Source organism: Rhinopithecus bieti, unplaced genomic scaffold (assembly GCF_001698545.2).
Source record: "Rhinopithecus bieti isolate Rb0 unplaced genomic scaffold, ASM169854v2 scaffold_315, whole genome shotgun sequence".
Classification (NCBI taxonomy): domain Eukaryota; kingdom Metazoa; phylum Chordata; class Mammalia; order Primates; family Cercopithecidae; genus Rhinopithecus; species Rhinopithecus bieti.
The window spans coordinates 6,511,803-6,535,996 of NW_016803481.1; the positions used below are offsets into that span (position 1 = coordinate 6,511,803).

The 24,194-nt window shown below is 39.6% G+C and overlaps 1 pseudogene; it reads left to right on the top strand.

Annotated features, from left to right (window-relative positions):
• Positions 1–15,424: 15,424 nt before the first annotated feature.
• The window catches only part of LOC108537216 (protein FAM60A-like), a 61,868-nt pseudogene continuing 53,098 nt past the window's right edge, over positions 15,425–24,194 (top strand).

A 24,194-nucleotide genomic window follows, 5' to 3' on the forward strand; every position in this document is an offset into this window, starting at 1 on the left:
CAATATAGCTAGTCATCTGAGAAATACAAATTAAAAGTGTAGTAAGATGCCACCACACATCCACTAGTGTTAGTGAGGACGAGGAATAAGCAGAACTCTCAGACACTGCTGTTAAGAATGCACAAGCACTCACCAGCAGTGGTACAACCACTTTGGAAAATCTCACAGTTTCTTATGAAGTTAAATATACACTTACATATGATGCAGCAATTCCATTCTTAGGCATTTACTTGAGATATAGAAAAACCATGTTCACACAAAGATTTATGTATGAAAGGTCATTAGAAGTTTTGTTTGTAATAGAAAAAAAAATAGAAGTCCATCAGGAGGTAAATGGATAAATAAATTGTGGTATATTCACACAACAGAAGAGTATTCAGCACGAAAAAGAAACGAACTGTTGATAGCAACATAGAGGAATCTAGAAAATCATGCTAGGCAAAAGAAGCCAGACACAACAGAGGACATGCTATGCAATTCTATCAAGGTCTAGAAAAGAGGGTATGACCTGTTAAGTGGCAGAAATCAGGCCATTCTTGTCCTTGGCTGCGGTGGAGGTGAGATTGATTGAGAAGAGGCACAAGGGAGTTTTCTGGGGTGATGGAAATGCTCTCCATTTTTATTGTGGAGGTGGTTACATGACTGCATTACTTGTCAATATTTACTAAACTGTATATTTAAAATGAGTACATTTCTTTGTATGTAAATGATACCTCAATACAGTTGACTTCGAAAGTGTTTTTCTTACTCATTTTGACTTTCTTTACCCTAGACCAGAGAGGTCAAGAAACTCTGTGCCACAGGGCAAATCCAGCCTGCCACCTGGATGACTTGTGAGCTAAGAATGGTTTTGATTTTTTTTTTTTTTTTTTTTTTTAGAGATGGAGTCTCACTCTGTCGCCCAGACTGGAGTGCAGTGGCCGGATCTCAGCTCACTGCAAGCTCCGCCTCCCGGGTTTAGGCCATTCTCCTGCCTCAGCCTCCTGAGTAGCTGGGACTACAGGCACCCACCACCGCGCCTGGCTAGTTTTTTGTATGTTTTAGTAGAGACGGGGTTTCACCATGTTAGCCAGGATGGTGTCGATCTCCCGACCTCGTGATCCGCCCGTCTCGGCCTCCCAAAGTGCTGGGATTACAGGCTTGAGCCACCGCGCCCGGCCGGTTTTGATATTTTTTAAAGGCAGGAAAAAAAAAAGGCAAAAGAAAGATATTATTTCATGACACATAAAATATATGTGTCGTTCAAATAATAATAAAATTTTATTGGAGCACAGCCACAGGCATGGCTTTCAGACTGTAGTGGCAGGAGACTATATGGCCTGCATAACCTAAAATACTTAATGTCTGACCCTTTCCAGAAAAGGTCTCCTGACCCCTGCTCCAAACAGTAATCTCTTCTCAATGACACCATCCCTTTGCAGGCTATAAGGAAGAAAGTAGTGCTCATGTTTGTACTTTTAAAACAAAAAAGAGGCAACAATTAGTGAGAAAAGCAACCAGGATAAACAAGCAACATTTTTTTTTTCTTGCCAGTGGCTTGGCTATTAGAAATTATGGGTGTTCTTTGGAGTTCTGTCACCTTTGTGAGAAATTGGTCAGGCTTTGAGTGGCATTCCACAGACACAACATTTCCCCTGCCCCTTACTGCCAAGTCAGCTTGATGGGGCAGCCAACTGCTAGAATTGAGGGGAAGAACAATAGATGATTATACAGCTCCTCTCTAGGCCCACTGTTTTCCAACACTTTCTTTTTCTCTTAGACCACTGTTCTTGTGACTCAGAGACTCACTTCAGAAACAGTCAGACAAGACATCTTCACATCAGTCTTCTATGTCAGCCGCCTACATTCAGAAGAGACTCCATTTTCCCCCATCGGCTCTCATCTTAACGGAAGGAGCAGGGAGCCAGAGCAGACATTTGCTTTCTTTTCTGTCTTTTCCATCCCAGCCTGCCCTGTGTGTCCCCAGGGCCCAAGCCTGTTCTAAGAGCCTCTAAGGGTCAGAAGCAAATCATGTCCCGTTGCTCTCTGATCCTTCACCTCCACAATGTTTTTATTTAAGGGAATCCAGATTCAATGAGCTTCCAGGTAAGTTTAAAGGGGGAAACATAATCAAAACACACAGCTCAAGAGGTATCTGTAAAAGTGAGAAAAGACAGACCATTAACTTTACCTCATTGATATATTCAGGTGGTTACAAGTTTATTATCTCATTGAAACCTGAGATCTTTTCTTTTCTTTTTCTCCTGGTGGTGACTTTCTCAATTCAGCGGCCACCTCTCTGTGTCAGGACCAAGGGTACTGATTCAGTTTTTCCTTCCTTAGGAGCATGTCTGTAAATTAACTCAGATTTACAGTCAGAGAAATGCTGCCTGCTGGTTGACAAAGTTAAAACAAGAAGCCTCAGCTCAGAAATGTTCTTGTCAAGCAAATGCCTCATCTCCTGCTAAAAACATTTTGTGTCCCATGAACCCACATGAGGAACAATTCGGTGAGGTGAGTTGGTCGTTTCCTCTGGCAAAGGAGGAGAAAGGACAAAAGGCTGGATGTCTTTGTATTTATTCTGATGTAAAGGTGACTTACTGCTTTGTTTACCTAATAAAATCTTTCTCTAGGTGAACACACTGAGATGGAAGTGTCTCATTTGCATGGCAGACCTAGGGCATTGAAAGCATAGCCCTGTTCACATAAACCCCTTTTCAAAGAAACACAGGAGAGGAGGACTTCAAATAGAACGAAAACAAGCTCACAATGAGAGATGATACTGAATCCTATGCTATTGGCTGGAACTGCGACTTGGAACACATAAACTGCAATAAAAACTGCTCTTGTTATTTCTTTAGGGACACACCTTCCTCTGAGTACTTCATTTTCTATGGGAGAGAATGAGAACCACAGATAGGTTCCTGGAAGACCTACCAGAGCAGACCCATCATCTGAAGGAGTCCCACCTCCATCTGGAAACTCAAAGTCACACTATCGGCCGGGTGCGGTGGCTCATGCCTGTAATCCCAGCACTTTGGGAGGCCAAGGTGGGCAGATCACCTGAGGTCAGGAGTTCAAGACCAGCCTGGCCACCATGGTGAAACCCTGTCTCTACTAAAATAGAAAAATTAGCTGGGCATCGTGGCACATGCCTGTAATCCCAGCTACTCAGGAGGCTGAGGCAGGAGAATTGCTTGAACCTGGGAGGCAAAAGTTGAAGGGAGTCAAGATTGTGCCATTGCACTCCAGCCTGGACAACAAGAGTTGTCTTTTTGACTCCGTCTCAAAAGAAAAAAAAAAGAAAAGAAAGTCACACTATCTAACATTCACGAAAAAGTCAATGGAAGATCAGATGTTTGTAATTCATTGCCATCTTCTTGACTTTCTTCTAACACACTAAAGTACAGGGGTGCCAGTAGGCCATGCATATACTGACTTACAAGTTTGCTCACTTGGGAGTCTGCTTCCCACATCCCCCAAACTCCTTTCTCCTTCCTTTTTTTCCCCCCATATCCAATATCTACAACTGCCCAGCGCATAAATAAGATTGGGCTGACTGCTGTTTCCCTATAAATGAGTACATATTATGGTATTAGGACTCAATATATAACTCTTCACATTTTAAAGTTATTATTAAGGAGCATTTTTTAAAATGCAAATTGAAGACGGCAATGATAGATCAGAGGAATGAATCTTCAGAATCTTCATTCTTCTGAAAGTGGAGTTTCAGGCATTAGTGGAGGACCTATTCAAAGACAGCAGGGAGGGGCTTTCCCAGTGAAGTCACCCCCAGCCCTTCCTAGGAGCTGAGTTCATAGCCTCCCTAACTCAGGTTCAACCACCATTCTTGAATGGCTACTGCGTGCTAGGCACTGTAATAAGACTTTCCAACATCCTACTTGGTTAATTTAAAATAGACATTTTAATTTAAATTTTATAGACATAGACATCAAGTAAATTACCCAAAGTCACCCAGAAAAAGAAAGAGAAAGAAAGAAAGAAAGAAGAAAAGAAAAGAAGAAAGAAAGAAAGAAAGAAAGAAAGAAAGAAAGAAAGAAAGAAAGAAAGAAAAGAAAGAAAGAGAAAGACAGAGCGAAAGCGAACGCGCGAAAAGACAACGAAAGACAAGAAAGAACAGAAAGAAAGAGCGGAACAAGAGGGAGAGAACAAGAAAGAAAGAAAAGAACAGAAAGAAAGAAAGACAGAAAGAAAGAAAGAAAGCACACCACGACAGCGCACCACGCGAAAGCGACAACGCGCGGCAGCAGCCCGGCCGAGCACCGAGCGCGAGCACAGGGAGGAGAAGAGAAGAGAAGAGAAGAGAAGAGAAGAGAAGAGAAGAGAAGAGAAGAGAAGAGAAGAGAAGAGAATGTGCTGTTTCCAGGACGCTCAGCTCCACTATCCAGAGCCCTAAAGGTCCAGGGATAGTAAACAAATCTGTGCTGAGGCACTGCATATGACGACTATTGTCAAAGGCTAAGTGGTAAGGTGAGACCTTTAATACAGAAAATTGGGGCTTAAATATAGGAAATTCTGAGTTGAGAGTAATGCCCTAATGAAAAAGAAACTGACTCATTACCCACAACTGCAGGCCGAGCAGAGCTTTATGCACGGTCCCTAAACTCAGAACACAGCCCCCTCACACAGTCTCAAGAAAGGCAGCAAACCCTGATGGGATGGATTCACATTCAATCAACCAATACATATTTACTGAGCAACTAGTATATGTTCACCAGAGATCTAGGTACTGGGGGAGATATAACAAGCATAAGACTCAGTTCCTGTTCACAGCTTATTTGGAAACCAAACCACACATTTACAAAAGATAACTAAAAGATAAAGTGGAATACTAAATTGGGGGCGGGGGCAGAAAATCAGCACTACAGGGGTTTAAAAGAAACACAAATCTCTTGAAGTTGGAGTAATTAGGAAAGTCTTCAAATAGCTATTTGGGGCTGGATTAGAGGCGGTTAAAAGGGAAAAGGGGTGGGGTGTGATGGCTCACACCTGTAATCCCAGCACTTTGGGAGGCCAAGGTGGGTGGATTGCCTGAGGTCAGACCAGGCTGGCCAACATGCGGAAAGCCTGTCTCTACTAAAAATACAAAAAATTAGCTGGGTGTGATGGTGCACGCTTGTTATCCCAGCTACTAGGGAGGCTGAGGCAGGAGAATAGCTTGAACTTGGGAGGCTGAGGTTGCAGTGAGCCAAGATTGTGCCACTGCACTCCAGCCTGGGTGACAGAGCAAGACTCTATCTTAAAAATAAAAAGGCAGGAGGGAAAGGACTCACTGAGAGGAAGTCTGTGGGTGGGGAGCTATTGCAATGATCTGGCATGGGACAGTAAAAAATGAAAAACTAAGAGACTTTAGTAACTCACTGGATGTGGGCAACAAGGCAAAAGCCTCTAGACTCAAAAGTTGCACCAGGGTTTCTCCAGAAATAAGAAGTTGGGAAGATTTGGAAGTTTAATTTGGGATCTACTGAGTTGGAAGTGGCATTCGAATGTCCTAGAAGTCCAGTGCGGAGATAGAGGAGTCTAGTTCTCTGGAGGAAAGCTGGAGCCACAGTTAAAGATCTTGGTGTCCTGTGCCTAGAGTCATGGGAGTAGATAAGGCCGCAGAGAAACCAAGTACAATAATCTAATTAATGTTTCCAAGGCACAGTCTATGTTCTAAGCATTGTGTTTAACACTTTAAAAGAGTCACCTGAGTTGTCCTCACAGCCCCACTACGTAGACAGAGTACCCTAGAACCATTATGACTCATGTTTTTATAGATACAAACACTGAGTCCTAGAGCATTTTTTTTTTTTTTAAGCATTTTATCACATGGACACATAGAAGGGAACAACACACATTGGGGCCTATCAGAGAGTGGAGGGTGGGAGGAGGGAGAGGATCAGGAAAAATAACTCATGGGTACTAGGCTTAATATCTGGGTGATGAAATAATCTGCACAACAAACCCCCATGACATGAGTTTACCTATGTAACAATCTGCCATGTGCCCCTGAAAGTAAAAGTTCAAAATAAAATAATTAATTATGCTTTATTATCTTAGCCAGAGATGTTTCCACTGAATGTGTGGATTAAATTTAGCTTCCTGGTTTGACAGACTTTTATAATTCAAAACGTTATTAATGATTTAATAGTCTCTAATTAAAGTACAAAGTTAGCTAAACAAAAACAATAAGCTCGTCTGATTGGGATAAGAGAAAATATAGGTAAGAAAGACCAATTTGTTAATTACTCTTCTATTAAAATGTAAAGCAAATAAAGATTTAGTCCATTATTTTCTTGTGAGGGAAATAAAACAAATAGAGCAAAAAAAAATTTTATTGTATTTATTATTTTTAACTTTTTTATTTCAATAGCTTTAGGTGTGTAAGTGGTTTTGGCTACGTACATGAATAGTCTGGTGAAGTCTGGGCTTTTCATATACCTATCACCCAAATAGCATGCCCAATCATTGTACCCAAGAGAGAGTTTTTATTAATATAATTTTCCCAAAGTCACTCGGTGGATAAGCAAATGATGGAGGTAGGGTTAGAGACCAATTTCTCTGACTCCAAACTCATAGTCTTCAATACAACATTCTCCTGCATGGCAGAAGATGAGATGAGCTGGCTCACTGGTTACTATCAAGGCTGTGGGAGATTGCCAAAGCCAGCAAAGATGGGGAGGGTGGGAAGAGGGCCAAGCCCTCCAACACCTGGCAAGTGCCTCCCTCCTAGTTGAGCGCCAGCAAAACTTCTTTTGCTAAGAACACATGGCCAAGCCACAGGGTTGAACCTATCATATCGAGGTCATCTTGATCCCCTCTGTTTATCCACTCTCTTAGGCCCTTCCTGAGCAAACTTACTTACTTACCCAATATAGCCTCATGTATTTTTGAACCCATCACCTCCCTCCCAAATCCCTAGATGCTCTTTCCCAGTCTCCCAGATTGGCTTTACTGATGAACTGGGCTTGCGATTTCTCCTTGAAACCTTGTTCGTCTTCTGTGAGTAAACTAAGGCAGCACAGTATGGCCTAAAAGTCAATAAGAAAACTGTCTTGGGCAAAATCCAAGCCAAGCCTAACAAAATTGTGAGGTGGGGAAAATGTGCCTTTTTTTCATCTGCCCTTTTTGTCTTTTCTCCTGAACTTACTCGTGTTCAGGCTTTTGATCCAATTTATTTGAGGGGAGGAAGATTTCAGATTCTTTATATCCCCGCTTCTTCCTTTATAACCCCTTTGACAAAACTCTCCCATAGAAAAAGACACTCATTTACTTTAACATATAAATGACTGATAATGATTCTATACATGAACTCTACCAGGTATTTAACTCAACACAAAGTCATTTGATTTATGCCAAAGGAATAAAGTTCTAATGATAAACTTCTGAAATCCAAGTCAAAGGGGAATCCTTTAAGAAGGAAAACTGGGCAACTTTAATTTGTAGTGTAGAAATTCTCCAAGATAAAATTCCAAAGAATGAACTGGGCTCATGACAATCAATATGACAATCAAAATTACAAAACACACAAGAAAATAAGGAATCGTGAGTGACATCAAGCACACACAACACACAGCTAAATCAGATCTGAACCAATTGTCAGAGTTGAAAAAGAACCAACTACAACTTCAAGAAATAAAAATGTCATGACTTAAAATTAAAATATAATAAATCAGATTACAACATATTGAAAGCAATTGAAGATCTAAGTTAGAAATTATCCAAATATAGCACAAGGAGTCAAAGGGATGGACAATACAATACAAAAGAGAGATCAAAAGACATGGAGAAAGAAGTGTGAAGATTTAACAGACACATCATCAGAGTTCAAAGAGAAGAGGACAGAGATAATGAGAGAGAGACAGTATCTGAAGGAATAAAGTCTAAGAATTTTTCGGAACTTATACAAAGGCCCTAGTCCAAATAATTCAGGATAAAAAAGAATCAGAAAAAATAAAAAGAAATCTACACCCAAGTACAACATGAGCGAACTGCAGAAACCAAAGACAAAGAGAAGATTATGAAAGCAGCCAGAAAAAGAATAAAGTGGAAAGCAGATTGCCTTCAAATAAAGTTGACAGCTGATTTCTCAACAAAAATAGGAGTGCAAAGCCAATGAATGACTACCTTTAATATGCTAAGGGGAACACAACACTTTCTTCATAAAGATAATTCTGAAGGGTGTAATTCAGGCAGAAAGAAATCCCAAATAGAAATTCTGAGATGCAAAAAAGAATGATGAGTAAAGAATGCAATCATGTGGGTAAATCATACCACTGATTAAGACAGTAATAATGATGTCAGTGGGCTTTAAACAAAATAGTAAAATAAAGACAATAATGACTTACTAGTCAGGATTGAAGTTAAATAAATGAACGTTCTAAGGTTCTTATATTGATGTGGAGGATGGCAAATATTGATTAACTTGAGACTTTGCAAGTTATATTATACATCTTAGTTTTATAGGGTATTATCTAAAAAAATGGAAATAGTACACAACTTCCAAATAATGAAGGGATGGGGAGAGAGAGAGTGAGAGAGAGAGAAAGAGAACTAATATGGAGGGGGATACATTTAAAATATAAAAGAAACAAAAAATGTAAGACATAGAAAGCACAAAATAATATAGTAGATTTAAATGCAAATGTACTAGTAATTTCAATAAATATAAAAGGAATAAATCCTTCAGTTAAAATTTTAAATTTTTCAAACTGTATTATAAAAAACATGTTTTCCATAGATAATATGCTTACATATGTAGAAAACCCTAATGTACAGACAAATCATTAGAATTATGGAGAATTTAGTAATGTTGTTGGATACTAAGTCAGTGTTTAAAAATCAGTTATACCCATCCACACAAAAACCTGCATGTGAATGCTTATAGCAACTTTATTTATAATTGTCTAAATGTAGAAGCAACCAAGATGCTCTTCAGTAAGTGAATGGATAAATACACTGTGGTGCATCCAGACAATGGAATATTATTCAGTGTTGGAAAGAAATGAGCTAACAAGCCATGAAAAGACATGGAGAAACCTTAGATGCATATTACCAAGAGAAAGAAGTCAATCTGAAATGGCTACATATTGTATAATTCCAATTATATGACATTCTCAAAAAGGCACACATGGAGGCAGACAGTAAAAAAAAAAAAAAAAAAAAGTCTGATTGCCAGGGGATATGGAGAGGGAGGAATAAATAGGGGAAGCCCAGGGGATTTTTAGGGCAGTGAAACTACTCTATGTGATGCTATAATAATGAACACATATCAATATACATTTGTCCAACCTATAGAATGTGTAACACCAAGAGTAAACTCTAATGCAAACTATGAATTTTGGGTGGTAATAATGTGTTGATGTAGGTTCATTGACTGTGACAAAGGGACCATTCTGGTTGGGGATGTTGACGGTGGCAGAGGCTGTGCCTGTGTGGGGACAGGGGTAGAAAGGAACTCTCTGTAGCGTCTGCTTAATTTTGCTGTCAGCCTAAAACTGCTCTAAAAATTAAAGTCCAATTAATAAATCAGTTATACAACCCAAATCTTTGAGTAGAAAATAACTATAGCTCTACATATCAGCAGTAAACAGAGAGGAGATATAATTTTTTAAAAGAGAAAACATTTACCATAGCCTAAAAAAATATAAAGATATACCTATGAATAAATCTACAAAAGATGTCCATTCTTTTGTAAAGAAAAATATAAAAATATTATTGATAGATAATAAAGAAGGCCTATATTAATAGAGAGATATACTACACTTGTGGAGAGAAAGAGTTAATCTTACAAAAGTGCTAGCTATCTTCAAATTTAATGAAATGATTCTAAAACATCAATGGATGATCAAAGAACCAATAATAGCCAGCAAACTCTTGAAGAAGAATGAAGTAGAAGAAGTTACCTCTACTCCTAATTCTTAGGTTTCAAGAATTAATATAGAGCTATAATATTTAAGGCAGTGGATAAATAAATCGACAAAGAGAACAGAATAATGAAAACTTGATTTATATCAGAACTGGCCCTGTAGATCAATGGGGACTGGATAGAAAATTGGATATCCATATAGAAAAACTGAAATTGTACCCCTATTGCACACAATTCACAAAACTCAATTCCAGGTAGATTAAAAACTCAAATGTGAAAGGCAAAACTATAACTTTCAGAGGTTCATATAGGCTAATATATTTATTATCTTTGGTGGGAAAGGATTTCTTACACAAGAAAGAAAAACTACAAACTATAAAAGACTACATTAAAATTAAAACTCTAATTAATTACAAAAAATCATTAAAAGGCAAACCACAAACCAAGCCAAGATACTTTCAACATATATATCAAGAATACTTAAGAAATTCCTACAACTTAAAGAAAAGCATACATGATACAAAATAAAATGGGCAAAAGACACAAGCAGGTAGTTCAAAGAAGAGAAAAGCCAAGTAGTCAATAAACATAAGAGAAAAGATAATCTTAATTTCATTAGTAATCAGAGAAATGAACATTTAAACTTCAACGACAGAGATTTCTCACCCACAAGACAAGCAAAAATGTAAGTCTTTCAGCATCAACTTTCTACAAAGATATGAACAACCAGAACACTGAAAGGTGGGTAAACTGGTACAGTTACTTTGGAAAACAACGTGGCATTATTGATAAAGCTAAAGATATTCAAACTAACTGCTCAGCAGTTTCACTCCTAGGGCTGTACCCTGAAGAAACTCATGCTCACATAACCCAGGGACGCATAGGAAAGAATGGCATAGGAGCCATCTGTCAGAGCAACAAAGCAGAAATAACACGTCTCCCTCAACAATGTTATTAATTAAAATATTATTATATGTGATTTTCTTATAATGAAATACTTCATTGCAGAGAAGCAGTTCAATTACAGTTACATGCCACAACAAGGTTGAATTTTGGGGAACATAGTATTAAGCAAGTCAAGAATAGAATTATAGTTGCTGGGGGTAGGAAGGACGAAGAAAAAGGAGTTGCTAATCAATAGGTACGAAGTTTCAGTTATGCAAGATAAATACGTTCTGAGCTCCCCTGTATGCTATTGAACCAACAGTTAACCAAACTGTATTGCATACTTTAAAAATCTGTTAAGAGGGCACATCTCACATTAAGTGTTCTTACCACAATAGAATAAAAATAATAATAATTGGGAGGCCGAGACGGGCGGATCACGAGGTCAGGAGATCGAGACCATCCTGGCTAACACGGTGAAACCCCGTCTCTACTAAAAAATACAAAAACTAGCCGGGCGAAGTGGCGGGCGCCTGTAGTCCCAGCTACTCGGGAGGCTGAGGCAGGAGAATGGCGTAAACTCGGGAGGCGGAGCTTGCAGTGAGCTGAGATCTGGCCACTGCACTCCAGTCCGGGCGACAGAGCGAGACTCCGCCTCAAAAAAAAAAAAATAAATAATCAATAATAATAATAATCAATATAATGACGGATAAAAGGAGAGAAATTAATGGTAAAAAAGAAAAGCAAATCTAAAAAGAATGCCTATAGTATTATGTAATGATGTACATATACACAAATATACATATATACTACGTATACACCAAAGAAACATAAATCTGAATATTATATTGTTTAGTAATGCTAACATATTTGGTAAAACTGAAGAAAAGCAAAGAAATGTTCAAGGTTCCTCTCTGAGTACCAAGAAAACAGGATGTAATTGAGGGAGGTACACAGAGGTCTTCAAAGGTGATAGTTACGTTATTTTTTAGTAAACTAGTTAGTGGACACAGTACTAACTGTATTGATATTTATATCTATATATTATTGTGCATCTAGTTTATGTTAAGTTACAGCAATTTAAAAAATAAGCTTAAATTCAACAAATATATACTGAGTCACTACTATGGCTCCGGCACTGTTCTAGGGGCTTAGGATACACCGGTGAATGAAACCAGTGAAGTCCTTCCCTGCTTACCTGCCAGCTGGAGGGCAGTGGCATATCATTACAAACGATAAACAATAAACATAACAGTAAGCAATCCATATAACTTGTTAAAATATGATAAGTGCTATAAAAAAAAAAAGAAAGAAAATGTTGGGCCAGGTAAATGAGAATGGTAGGGTGCGATGGGTAGTTTTACCAAGAAAGTATCTGGGAGGCAAGTAACCTAGGTAAAAATTTAGAGCCAAGCAAAGGCTCTATGACCGGATGACATCTTGTAGTATATAGAACAGCTAGGAAGCTTGTGTGGTTGAGGTCAAGTGAGCAAAAAGGGGAAAGACTAGAACATGTGCTCAGGGTGGTACTGGATGGAGGGGGAGAAGAAGTGGGAGGGGGAGAAGAAAGAGGAGGAGAGGAGAAGTGGGACTACAGATTATGTATGGATGTTGAGCAAAAGAATGATATATAAATTTCCCATTGCTGCTGCAACAAATTACCACAAACAGTGGTTCTAAGAAATTTGGATTTATTATCTTATAGTTCTAGAGGTCAGATGTTCAAAATCAGTCTCTCTGGAGGCTGCAGGGGAGAATCTGCTTTCTCGCTTTTCCACCTTCTCGAGTCTGTCCTCATGCCTTGGCTCAGGGTTCCTTTCTCTATCTTTTTTTATTTTGTTTTTCTTTTTTCTTTTTCTTTTTCTTTTTTTTTTTGGAGACAGAGTTTCATTCTTGTTGCCCAGGCTGGAGTGCAATGGCGCAATCTTGGCTCACTGCAACCTCCGCCTCCCGGGTTCAAGCGATTCTCCTGCCTCAGCCTCCTGAGTAGCTGGGATTACAGGTGCTTGCCACTATGCCTGGCTAATTTTGATATTTTAGTAGAGATGGGGTTTCACCATGTTGGCCAGGCTGGTCTCGAACTCCTGATCTCAGGTGATCCACCTACCTCGGCCTCCCAAAGTGCTGGGATTACAGGTGTGAACCACCATGCCCGGTCCCCTTCCTCCATCTTTAAAACCAGCTATGTTATATCTTCAAGTCTCTCTCTGCTTTCGTCATGAAGTTGTCCTCTCTCTCAGCATCTGTCTACTGCTTGCCTCTTATATGGGCCCTTGTGGGTCTACTTAGATACACTCCCCATCTGCGAAGTCCCTTTTGCCATATAAGCAACATATTTACAGGTTCCAGGGATTAGGATGTGGATATCTGGGAGACAGGGACATGTTTCAACCTATTGCAAGGAACATAATTGAATTTTTTCTTTTCTTTTCTTTCTTTTTTTTTTTTTTTTTTTGAGATGGGGTCTTGCTGTGTTGCCCAGGTTGGTCTTGAACTCCTTGGCTCAAGCAGTCTTCCCACCTTTACCTCCCAGGTAGCTGGGATTACAGGCATGAGTCACCACACCCAACTGAATATTTTTCTCAAAGGGATTTTGCAAGGGTGGAAGTAAGAAAAGCAATTAGGGAGCTATTTCAGTCATCCAAGTGAGAGTTTATGGTGGCTCCCATCAAACCCGTAGCAGTGGGGGTAGTTAGAGGTGGTAGGACACTGGATATATTTCTGATACAGTGTGAACATTATCTCATAATAGGTAGGGTGTGGAATTTGAAAGAAAGAGAAAAATTAAGAATAAATCCAAAGTTTTTCACTTGAGCAACCAGAAAGCTCAAAATCCCATCAATTTAGATGGGGATGAACAGGGACAACACATTTTTAGGGGGAAGTTTAGGAGTTCTGTTTTGTACATTGAGGGAGATTGCAAAAAATGACCACAATTTTTTTTTTCTCATCCCTCCATGCAGGCCTCTTTGCAATGTGGTTTTACTGCTCATGCCATGAAGAGGTGACGGCTATTTCTCCATCTCTTGAATCTGGAAGACTCTTGTGACTTGCTTTGACCAAGAGAATGTGGCAGAGGTGACACTAGGTGACTTTCAAGCCTAAGCCTCAATAGCCTCTACTCCCACTACCTTGGAAAGCTTCCCTGATACTCCATCCTGATCTAGAGGATGAGAGACCAAATGGAGCGGAGATGAGTTGTTCCAGTGAACAGATCAGCCCGCCAACAGCCAGCAGCAACCACTAGATCTGGGAATGAGGCATCCTGGACCATCCAGCCCCAGGCGAGTTTCCAGTGAAATCACACTGTTCATCTACCTTTGCAACTTCTTCTTTCCTCATTCAGTATTATGTTTTTAAGATGTATCTATAAATAAAGAGATCCACTTCAGTAATTTTTAACTACCCAGTAGAATCCCATTATGTTGCTTATTAATTCCCCCACAAAAGGGATGGCCATCCTTGCGTATGTGCACATTTATGAGTTTCTTAAGATACATACCAAGAAATGGAAGTGCTGAGTCCGAGGGGATGCTTATTATTCAACTGTATTAGGTGTTGCCAAATTCTTCTCCAAAGTGGTTCTTTCAGTTCACCCACCCACCAGCAAAGGATGAAAGTTCCTTTTTCCATTCATCTTCCCTAACACTTTGTGTAATTAGACTTTCATTTTCCCAATCTTACAGGAATAAAATCGATCTCACTCTTATTCTAATTTTCTTATTCCAGACTGTTGTGAGGTTGAGAATAATTTTATAAATGTATTATCCATTAGGGATTCCTCTTCATGTCATGCCTCTTCATGTCATTTGTCTATTTTTCTATTAGATTTTTTTTGCTTTGCCTTATCTATTTTTAGTCGTTCTCTGTGGATCCTAGGAATATGGATTACAAATTTCTTCTCCTGATCAGTAGATTTTCTTTCTTTGAACTTTATTTATGATGTCCTTTGTTGAAGACATTTAAATTTTAATATAGCCTAATTTATTATTTTTGCCATTATAGTCAAATCTTTTTTCTTTTTTGCATGCACAGAATTTACTAAAGGCATTTTGGTTTTTGCTTATAGTCAAATCTTTTTTGTTTTGATCTACCTGACGTTGAAGATTTTCTCTATTTTCTCCTACATGGTTTAGAGTTTGCTTTTCACATTTAAGTATTTAATCCATTTATAGTTTCCTTTTGTGTAGGATATAAGGATCTGGTTTCATAGATCCACTTACAACCAATGTTTCAACACTATTATTGACTAATTCATCCTTTTCCATTCATTTCGATGTCTCGTCTGTCTTATTTCAAGTGTCCACTTATGAGTAGGTGGACAAATGACCTGTGCTTCGGTCATTTGTCCTAGAAACCGTGTGTCAATATCAAAACTGTTCCAATAACCATAGCTTTACAGCAAGTCTTGATACTTGATAGAGCAAGTTCTCCTCCATTTCCTCCCTCTTGTTTATTTTTAGTCTTTTATTCTTCAATAGGATTTATGATCAGCTTGTCAAGTTTGAAACCTGTACTAGTTTCCTAGAATGGCTGCAACAAAGCGTCGCAAACTGGGTGGCTTAAAAACTACAGAAATTTGGCTAGACAAGGCAGTTGGGGGGGGGGGTGCTTGAGGCGGGGCTGGCCCAGTGTGCACTCCTCACCTCGGGGACATTATGGCTCGTGGAACAGCTGCTTTTGGAAGACTATTGCCCAGAAGAAAAGATGTTTTATTTTCGTAAGCCAAAGATGTACCAGCATATAGAGGGCTGCTGTATCTGCAAAGCTAAGTCCTCCAGTTCTTGATTCACTGACAGTAAATGCTATGAAAAGGACTTTCAGAGCCGTTTTGGAGACTTGTTCAGGAGACATCTGCAATGCCTGTGTCCTGCTTGTAAAATGATGGAAGAAGGTGCCAGCAGGATAAAAAAAAAAAAAACTAGAGTCATGTGGTAGTTACAAGGCCTGGACCCAGTATAGAGTGCATTGAAACCAAAGAAAGTGAAAACTCTCTACCTGGGAACAGATAAAAAGCATCCAGATCAGTAAACTGCAGAAAGAATTTGAACATCATAATTCTGATGCTCACAGTACCACCTCAAATGCGTCCCCAGCTCAATCTCCTTGTAACAGTAACCAGTTAGATGACAGCTCAGATAGAGAGGTGGTTTCTGGTTCTAACAGAATGCCAGTTTTTTTCCTTTTTAGAGCTCACATACTGGAAAAGACAGAAGAGATGTTGTGGAGTCAACTGTAAAGACTGTTTTGGGGAAGTCCTCATCTACACACATCTCTTCAAGCCTTGCTGCAGTCATAAGAAAGAAGCTGGGCCAGGCACTGTGTCTCACGCCCGTAATCCCAGCACTTTGAGAGGCCAAGGTGGGCAGATTGCCTAAGGTCAGGAGTTCGAGCCAGCCTGACCAACATGGTGAAACTCTGTCTCTTCTAAAAATACAAAAATTAGCCGGGCATAGTGGTGCACCTGTAATCCCAGCTAATCGGGAGGCTGAGGCAGGAGAATCACTTGAACCCGGGAGGCGGAGGTTGCAGTGAGCTGAGACCGCGCCACCTCACTCACTCCAGCCTGGGTGACAGAGTGAGACCCTATCTCCAAAAAACAGGAAAAAAAAAAAAAAGAAAAAGAAAAAAGCACCTGCTGAGAAGCCAGAAGCCAGAGGAGCAGGGGCCAGAGCTTCTGCCCATCCCCACTCAGGAGTGGAGACTGAGGTTTTCATGTAAAAGGGGAATAAAAAAAAAAAAAAAAATCTAAATTTTGAAAAGACCACAAAGCAACAAACTGACCTCCCTATTTTTAACTTGGATACCTGCTATTCTGCCAAAAGACAACGTCTAGAATAGTTTTCAATGGGTTGATTTTCCCTCAGTCCCACAAACTTTGAAACCAGTGTCTAACTCACTAAAAAAAGAGCTGTATGTAATATTTAAGACGCTGACTGTTTCATAGGAAAGCTGAATGCTGCTGTAAAGTATTCTTTAACTCTTTTTTTTAAAATCCCCTTCTAATGAATGAAACTAGGGGAGTTTCAGGGGACAAAGATGGAATTTGTTTATGATAAGCTGTAGTTTTTAATCTTTCTGTATTGAGAAGCAGTGGTTGGGGCATTTTTTAAGATGGCTGGCTACACTTGTTTTCCCTTATGATAATATATTTGTCATAACTCGGTAACATGGACTTGGCCCTAGAGGTAGCTGTTTATAATTTTGAAATATTAAAGTCTTGCCTAGGTTCTGACGATTCAACTTGTACTACTGATTATCAAGCAGGACAGACTGAGCTTTCTGTTGCAAATACCTTGGAGGAGAAAGTAATTTCTCAATATATAGAGAGGTAACTTGATGCTATACATTGCGTCCTGTGCTATCTCCCTTCACATTAACATTTGATAAAGATTTTAGTGTACGTGAAACTTCTAAAGCAGAATCAAAGCTTCTCTTGGGGAAATGCCAAGACAGGTGAGACCCTGCAGGAATAGGGCCAAAGCATTACCACATGGTAGAGAACACACCCTATCAGAAACGTTAAACTATCTGAAAAATACAATGTGCAAGTCTTCAGGATGACACAAAACAACGGTTAATGCTACCTGGGGCACGTTTCTTAGAGGGCTTGCTGAGTTTGTAAATAATCGACTTTTGCTTGTGTTACATGACTTTGATGACTTCATTGAAAGTCTGCACAATTCAATTTCAGCTCTGGATTACTTCAGTTGACCTTTGTGAAGGCTTTTATCTGTGTAGAGTGAGTGTTTGACTTGTTCCAGCCTATTAGGTTTTTATTTTCTTTCACTCTGTATTAAAAGCAAATTTTACTAAAAGAAAAGAGGTTTGTGTTCATGTTAAGTGCGTTGGTTTTGGTTTGGCTTCTTTTATTCAGGCTTTCTGAACATTGCGATAACCTGAACTTAGAGCTCTTCAATCCTAAAATCCTCATGAAAAGCCTCTCACTCGAACCCAAACCAAAGCACTCTTACTGCCTCTTTTCTGAATGTTCAGGAAAAAGTATCACCAGTTCAGTCTTCTCATAATGAGGGAGAAGCACTTGCCTGCCTTGTAGTAACAAGACTCAGGGCTTATTTTTTTAACTGCATTTTAAATATCGGATAGTATAACAATAAGGAGTGAGCCACCTTTTATGGGCACCCTGTAGTTTTATAGTTCTTAATCTAAACATTCTATATTTCCTTCTTTTGGGAAAAACTTACATGCTACAAGCCACCATATGCACAGACTATACAGTGAGCTGGGTCAGCTGTCCCCCAGTCTTTGAGGCAAATTACAAAAGTCCAGCCATTATTATCCTCCTGAGTTATTTTGAAAATTTTTTTTGTATATGTTGGCTGCAATATTAGTGGTAGAATATACTATACTATGGATCATCTCTACTCCTGTATTTATTTGTTTATTACTAGACCTCAACCACAGTCTTCTTCTTCCCCTTCCACCTCTCTTCACCTGTGGGATGTACTACATGCAGTCATGCACTTTGTATTAATATATTAGAAATCTACAGACCTATATTGTACTTTTTATACTGTTGGCTACTTATAATCAAAACTTTTACTAGCGAATTTAATAAGTCTAGTCTTATTACAAACTTTTTTTAAAATACAGAAATTTGTTCTTTCACACTTCTGGAGGTCAGAAGTCCAAAAGGGTGTATCAGCAGGTTGGTTCCTTCTGGGGACTGGGAGCAGGGAATCTGTTCCATGCTTCTCCCTGAGCTTCTGGTGGTTTTTAGCAATGGTTGGCGTTCTTTGGCTTGTAACTGTATCACTCCAATCTCTGTGTCCATCCTCACACAGCCAACATCGCCCAGCCTTCTTCCTTGTGTGTGTCTCTGTGTCTTCATGTGGCCTTCGTATAAAGATTAGGGCGAGATCTAATGTGACCTCATCTTAACTTAATTACCTCTGTGAAGACTCTATGTCCAAATAAGGTCACATTCACAGATCCTGGGAGCTAGGACTTTACCTTCTCTGTTAGGAATATGCCATACAACCCTCAATAAAACCTTTGATTGCAATTACATTGCATTTGGGTGCCAATCAAAACCACAATGGGATACCACCTTACTCCTGCAAGAATGGCCATAATAAAAAAATAATAGATGTTGATGTGGATGTGGTGAAAAGGGAACACTTCTACACTGCTGGTGGGACTGTAAACTAGTACAATCACTATGGAAAACAGTGTGGAGATTCCTTAAAGAACTAAAAGTAGAACTGCCATTTGATTCAGCAATCCCACTGCTGGGTATCTACCCAGAGGACGAGAAGTCATTATACGAAAACATTTCATTGCACACCCATGTTTATAGCAGCACAATTCACAATTGCAAAAATGTGGAGCAAACCCAAATGCCCATCAATCAACGAGTGGATAAACTGTGATATCTATACCTATATACATATAGATATAGATATAATACGTATTATATCTATATCTATATACATATAGATATGATGGAATACTACTCAGCCATAAAAAGGAATGAATTAATGGTATTCACAGACACCTGGATGAGATTGGAGACTATTATTCCAAGTGAAGTAACTCAGGAATGGAAAACCCAACATGGTATGTTCTCACTCACAAGTGGGAGCTAAGCTACGAGGATGCAAAGGCACAAGAATGATAAAATGGACTTTGGGGACTTGGCGGGAAAGGATGGGAAGCAGGTGAGGGATAAAAGACTACAAATTGGGTTCAGTGTATACTGCTCGGGTGATGCATGGACCAAAATCTCATAAATCACCACTAAAGAACTTATGTAGCCAAATACCACCTAGTCTCAAAAACCTATGGAAATAAAACATAAGATAAAATAAAAAGGAAATTACATTGCATTTGGGGATTTGTTTAGGGGAGGATTGTCATTTTTACTTAATGTACTTGAATTTTACTTATTTCCTTCCAGAATATTTTATCCTTTTCTTCATAAGATTTTTAAACATCTTTTGTTCCATTTACTCCCAGGTATCTTATTGTTTTTTGTTATGCTTCAAAATGGTATCTTTTTTCAAGTTGCATTTTTCTGCTTCTGTGTTGCTGGTGTACAGAATGCTGTGTATTTGGGGGCAATTGACAAAACATTCAATAATTATTATTCACTGGGAAGTTTTGTGTATAGTCCTACTCTCTGTGTTGACAATTTTATTTTTTCCTTTCCAGTCTATATACCCTTTATTTACACTCTTTATCTCATTAAGTTGGTAGGACCTTCAGTAAAATGATGAATAAAAGTAGCAACTGGGGATATCCTTGTTTCCAATTATACAGAAATATTTTTACCATTTGGCCATTCATTATGAGGTTTGCTTTGACATTTTGTTTAAAATATTTTATCAAATTACTTTTTATTCACAATTGGGGAAAATCTATTTTGATTTTGTGTTTGCTTTCATCATGTATGATATCAACTTTTATACCAAAGGTTTGATCAGAATCTATAAAAATAATTATATGTTCTTTTGTCTTTTCCATATGCTACTATGGTCAATTTCATTGGAGAATCTTTTAATGTTTTTTTTTTTTTTTTTTTTTTTTTTTTGAGACGGAGTCTCGCTCTGTCGCCCAGGCTGGAGTGCAGTTGCCGGATCTCAGCTCACTGCAAGCTCCGCCTCCCAGGTTCACGCCATTCTCCTGCCTCAGCCTCCCGAGTAGCTGGGACTACAGGTGCCCGCCAGGTCGCCCGGCTAGTTTTTTGTATTTTAGTAGAGACGGGGTTTCACCATGTTAGCCAGGATGGTCTCGATCTCCTGACCTCGTGATCCGCCCGTCTCGGCCTCCCAAAGTGCTGGGATTACAGGCTTGAGCCACCGCGCCCGGCCAGAATCTTTTAATGTTAAACAATTCCAACACTCCTGTGATAAATCATATTTAGTTGTGTTTTTCACTCCTTTTATCTTATTTATTATATGCTTGATTACAAAGTTATGATCATATTTTTAAATATGGTGTTCCATATCAAGGAAAATGGAAATAGTCACACATAAATATTTTTATATCTGTGTCTATCTCTCCTCAAATAGGGAGCAGAAGTATTTCTGCTTTTATCCTTGACACCAATGTGTCAAGGCAGAGGCAGAAGGAATCTGCTGTACTTTTATCTGCATAAATATCTGCTGTCAGATCCCACAAGTGAAGCCCTGAGGTGTCCTGTCGAGGTGTTAGTGGATGACAGAAGTTGTCCCCACGTGTACGCAGGGACACAGGGATAGAGGGTGTCCTCTAAGAGCTACACCATCAGCTCACCTGGTACCAGTCACAGTTGGAGCCATATAGGATCTCCAGACACCACTTTCTCCCTGGATGTCGGTGTTTAGGGTTGTTAATGTCTGAAAGGCCAAGAGTCATTGGAAATTCTATCAAGAAATAACAGGAGTTCTCTGAAGATCAGAGAAGGGCTGCGGAGTCTAATTAGAAATACTCCACAAGGGAGACTGGGAAGTCAGCAGTGACTGGGACCTCCAGCAGGGCGTTGGTCCTTCTTGCTTCTGCCCTCTTGCTCTAAAAGACACGTATACTTCTGAAGGTCCCATGGGGAACAGGATCTCCTTGATGATGCATCCATACAACAAGAGTGGTTGCACTTCTTAGAGGTCACGCCAATATACATAACCACCAGTAATGCCTGAACATAATGCCAGAAAAAGGGTTGCCCCATGCAAGAGTTGTGGTGAGGGATTCCCCTGGGTGTCAGAAGACCAAACCTCTCCCTCTCTTTGGTTCTTGATCCACCCTAATTCCACTGGACATCACACCTGTGATTATAAAGTAACTGTGGCTGCAATATTTTAAAATCACACGTAAACTACCATAATTCACATATGTACAAGTTCTTGTGTACTTGTTAAAAGTTTCAGTTAGCCATAATCCTGCCTTAGATTAACTTCATGGAATATGACGCCACCAATGTAAACAGAATATTTGTTAAAGGGGAGGTAGTCAGTGTAGGGTAGGGAGGTGGCAGCTGGAAGAACACGATGGAAGACTTGGGCTCAAGGTATCAGCTCTGATTCCAACCCCAGACTAGTCACTTAACTTCTGGGACCTTATCCGCCAATATGAAAACCATACTTGATGACTCTTTGAGCTTTTGTGTGCTAGAATTTCCTTTAATAAACCATTTTTATAATCACATCTCCTATATTACCTTGTGTTTCTTTCTTTTGTGAGTGTCTTACTTTCATCAACAGCTTGAAACACATTGTGGGCAGAGATCCCATACACTCCTTCTTTTATATATTCCTTGTGGTCTAACCAGAGTTTATGATGTGACAGGAGCCAAGTAAGGGCTTAGCAGAGTGAATGTGTGAATGAATGACTTTGAATCTCCCTGTGATAGTGAATTTCATGTATTAACTCAACTGGGCCATGGCATGTCCAGACAGGTGGTAAAACATTATTTCTGGGTGTGTCCCTGACAATGTTTATGGAAGAGATTAGCATTTGAATCAATAGACTGAGTTAAGAAGATCCACCCTTATCAATGTGTCAAGGATTGAACAAAAAGGCAGAGGCAGAAGGAATTTGCTGTGTCTTCTTGAGCTGGGACATCCATCTTCTCCTGCCCTCCAACATCAACATTGCTGGTTACATGGACCTTCAGACTCAGAATGGAATTGACCCTATTGGCTCCCCTGACTCTAAGGCCTTTGAGCTTGAATTGGAACAATGCCACTGGTTATCCTGGGCTGCCAGCTTGTAGACAGATGGCATATCAAGAGACTTCTCAGCCTCCACAATTGCTTGAGCCAGTCCTTCATATAAAGATAGATAGATAGATAGATAGATAGATAGATAGATAGATAGATAGATAATATATAGACAGGTTTTTTTTTTTTTGAGACAGAGTCTCGCTCTGTCACCCAGGTTGGAGTGCAGTGGCACAATCTTGGCTCACTGCAACCTCCGCCTCCTGGATTCAAGCAATTCTTCTGCCTCAGCCTCCCGAGTAACTGAGACTACAGGTGCACGCCTCCATGCCCAGCTAATTTTTGCATTTTTAGTAGAGACGGGGTTTTGCCATGTTCACCAGGCTAGTCTCCAACTCCTGACCCCAAGTGATCCATCTGCTTTGGCCTTCCAAAGTGCTGGGATTGCAGGCGTAAGCTACCACAACCGGCCAATATCTATGTGTCTATAAAGATCCTATTGGTCCTGTTTCTCTGGAGAATGCTGACTAATACACTGCCTAACCTCTAGCTCATAGTAGCCAGAAAAAAGTAAAATTTTTCTCCATACTCTCTATAGTCTGGGCAATACTGTATATAAGCTGGACTTTAAGAAAACCACATGAACCAAAAATCTTACAAATGTTGACAGCTGTCAATTATTCTTTGTCTTATAAATGGGGTTCATATCAGTCAGGGGCCCTGCAAGAAGCACTCTCAAAATGGGTAGTGTGAGAGTTTAGCAAAGGAGCTATTTACAAAGGTGTGGGCAACCTGGCAGAGAAGGTGCCAGGGAAAGTAAGTAAAATCTCAACCTTGTGTTCCTCTGGCCCCCACACTTCAAACCCTCAAGATGCACAATTATACCAGAAAGAGTTCTCTCAGTCATAACCCTCCTCCCTCCCAAGTCCCTACTGAAAGATCAGAAAATATATTTTTGAAAGATCAGAACAATGACGGTGCTGGAAAATTTTTAAGATGAGATTGCATGGTCAGAGAAAGCAAAGCAGGAAAGTCACAAAACAAAATACCAGAAGCAAATGCAACCCCTTCCTAGAGAGTATCAGAGAAGATCCAAGCTTGGGGCAAATAGGAAGAAAAATTGTGAGCCATTGGGAGTGATTATGGGGCATGTAATGAAAAAGAATTAACTATTTTCTTGATTTCAATTGATCCAGAAAGTTCTGAAATTTGGCTCACAGGTTCCTTGTAATATATTTCCCTGCATTTCCATCAGTGATATATATTTTTCTTGCAATAACTCTGCACCCCTTTGATTGGAAAATCTAGCTCTGGAACTCTTCCTGGAATAACTGTGCCAGTTAAGCTCTTCCCACCCCCAGCCCCACTTCCATCCCTCTGGGCATCCTGTATGCCCAAGACGTAACTGCACTCTAAAAGCAGTAGGTGAGAGAGACTAACGGAGCATCAGAGCAGCACTGAAAGGGACTCTAGTCTATACCACCTGCTGTAGCAGACATAGAGGAAAAAAGAAAGGAGGATCTCCTTTAAGGAAGGAAACACACAAATGTCCAACACACCAGAGAACAGCCTTCCTCGTTGTGCCTGCATCTCATTCATACTGTGAAGTACATCATGGTTGATAACAAGTATCACCCTCAGCAAGAAGCCAGAGAGAAAACAGATGTATGTAACTAAAGAAGAAACCCATCCCAACTATTTATACCAACCAACCAAACGATGACATGCTGTACACACCATTACTTTCTTGTCCTATATTTCAGTCTCGTTTTGGAAACTTTCCTGTTATCAGTACATAG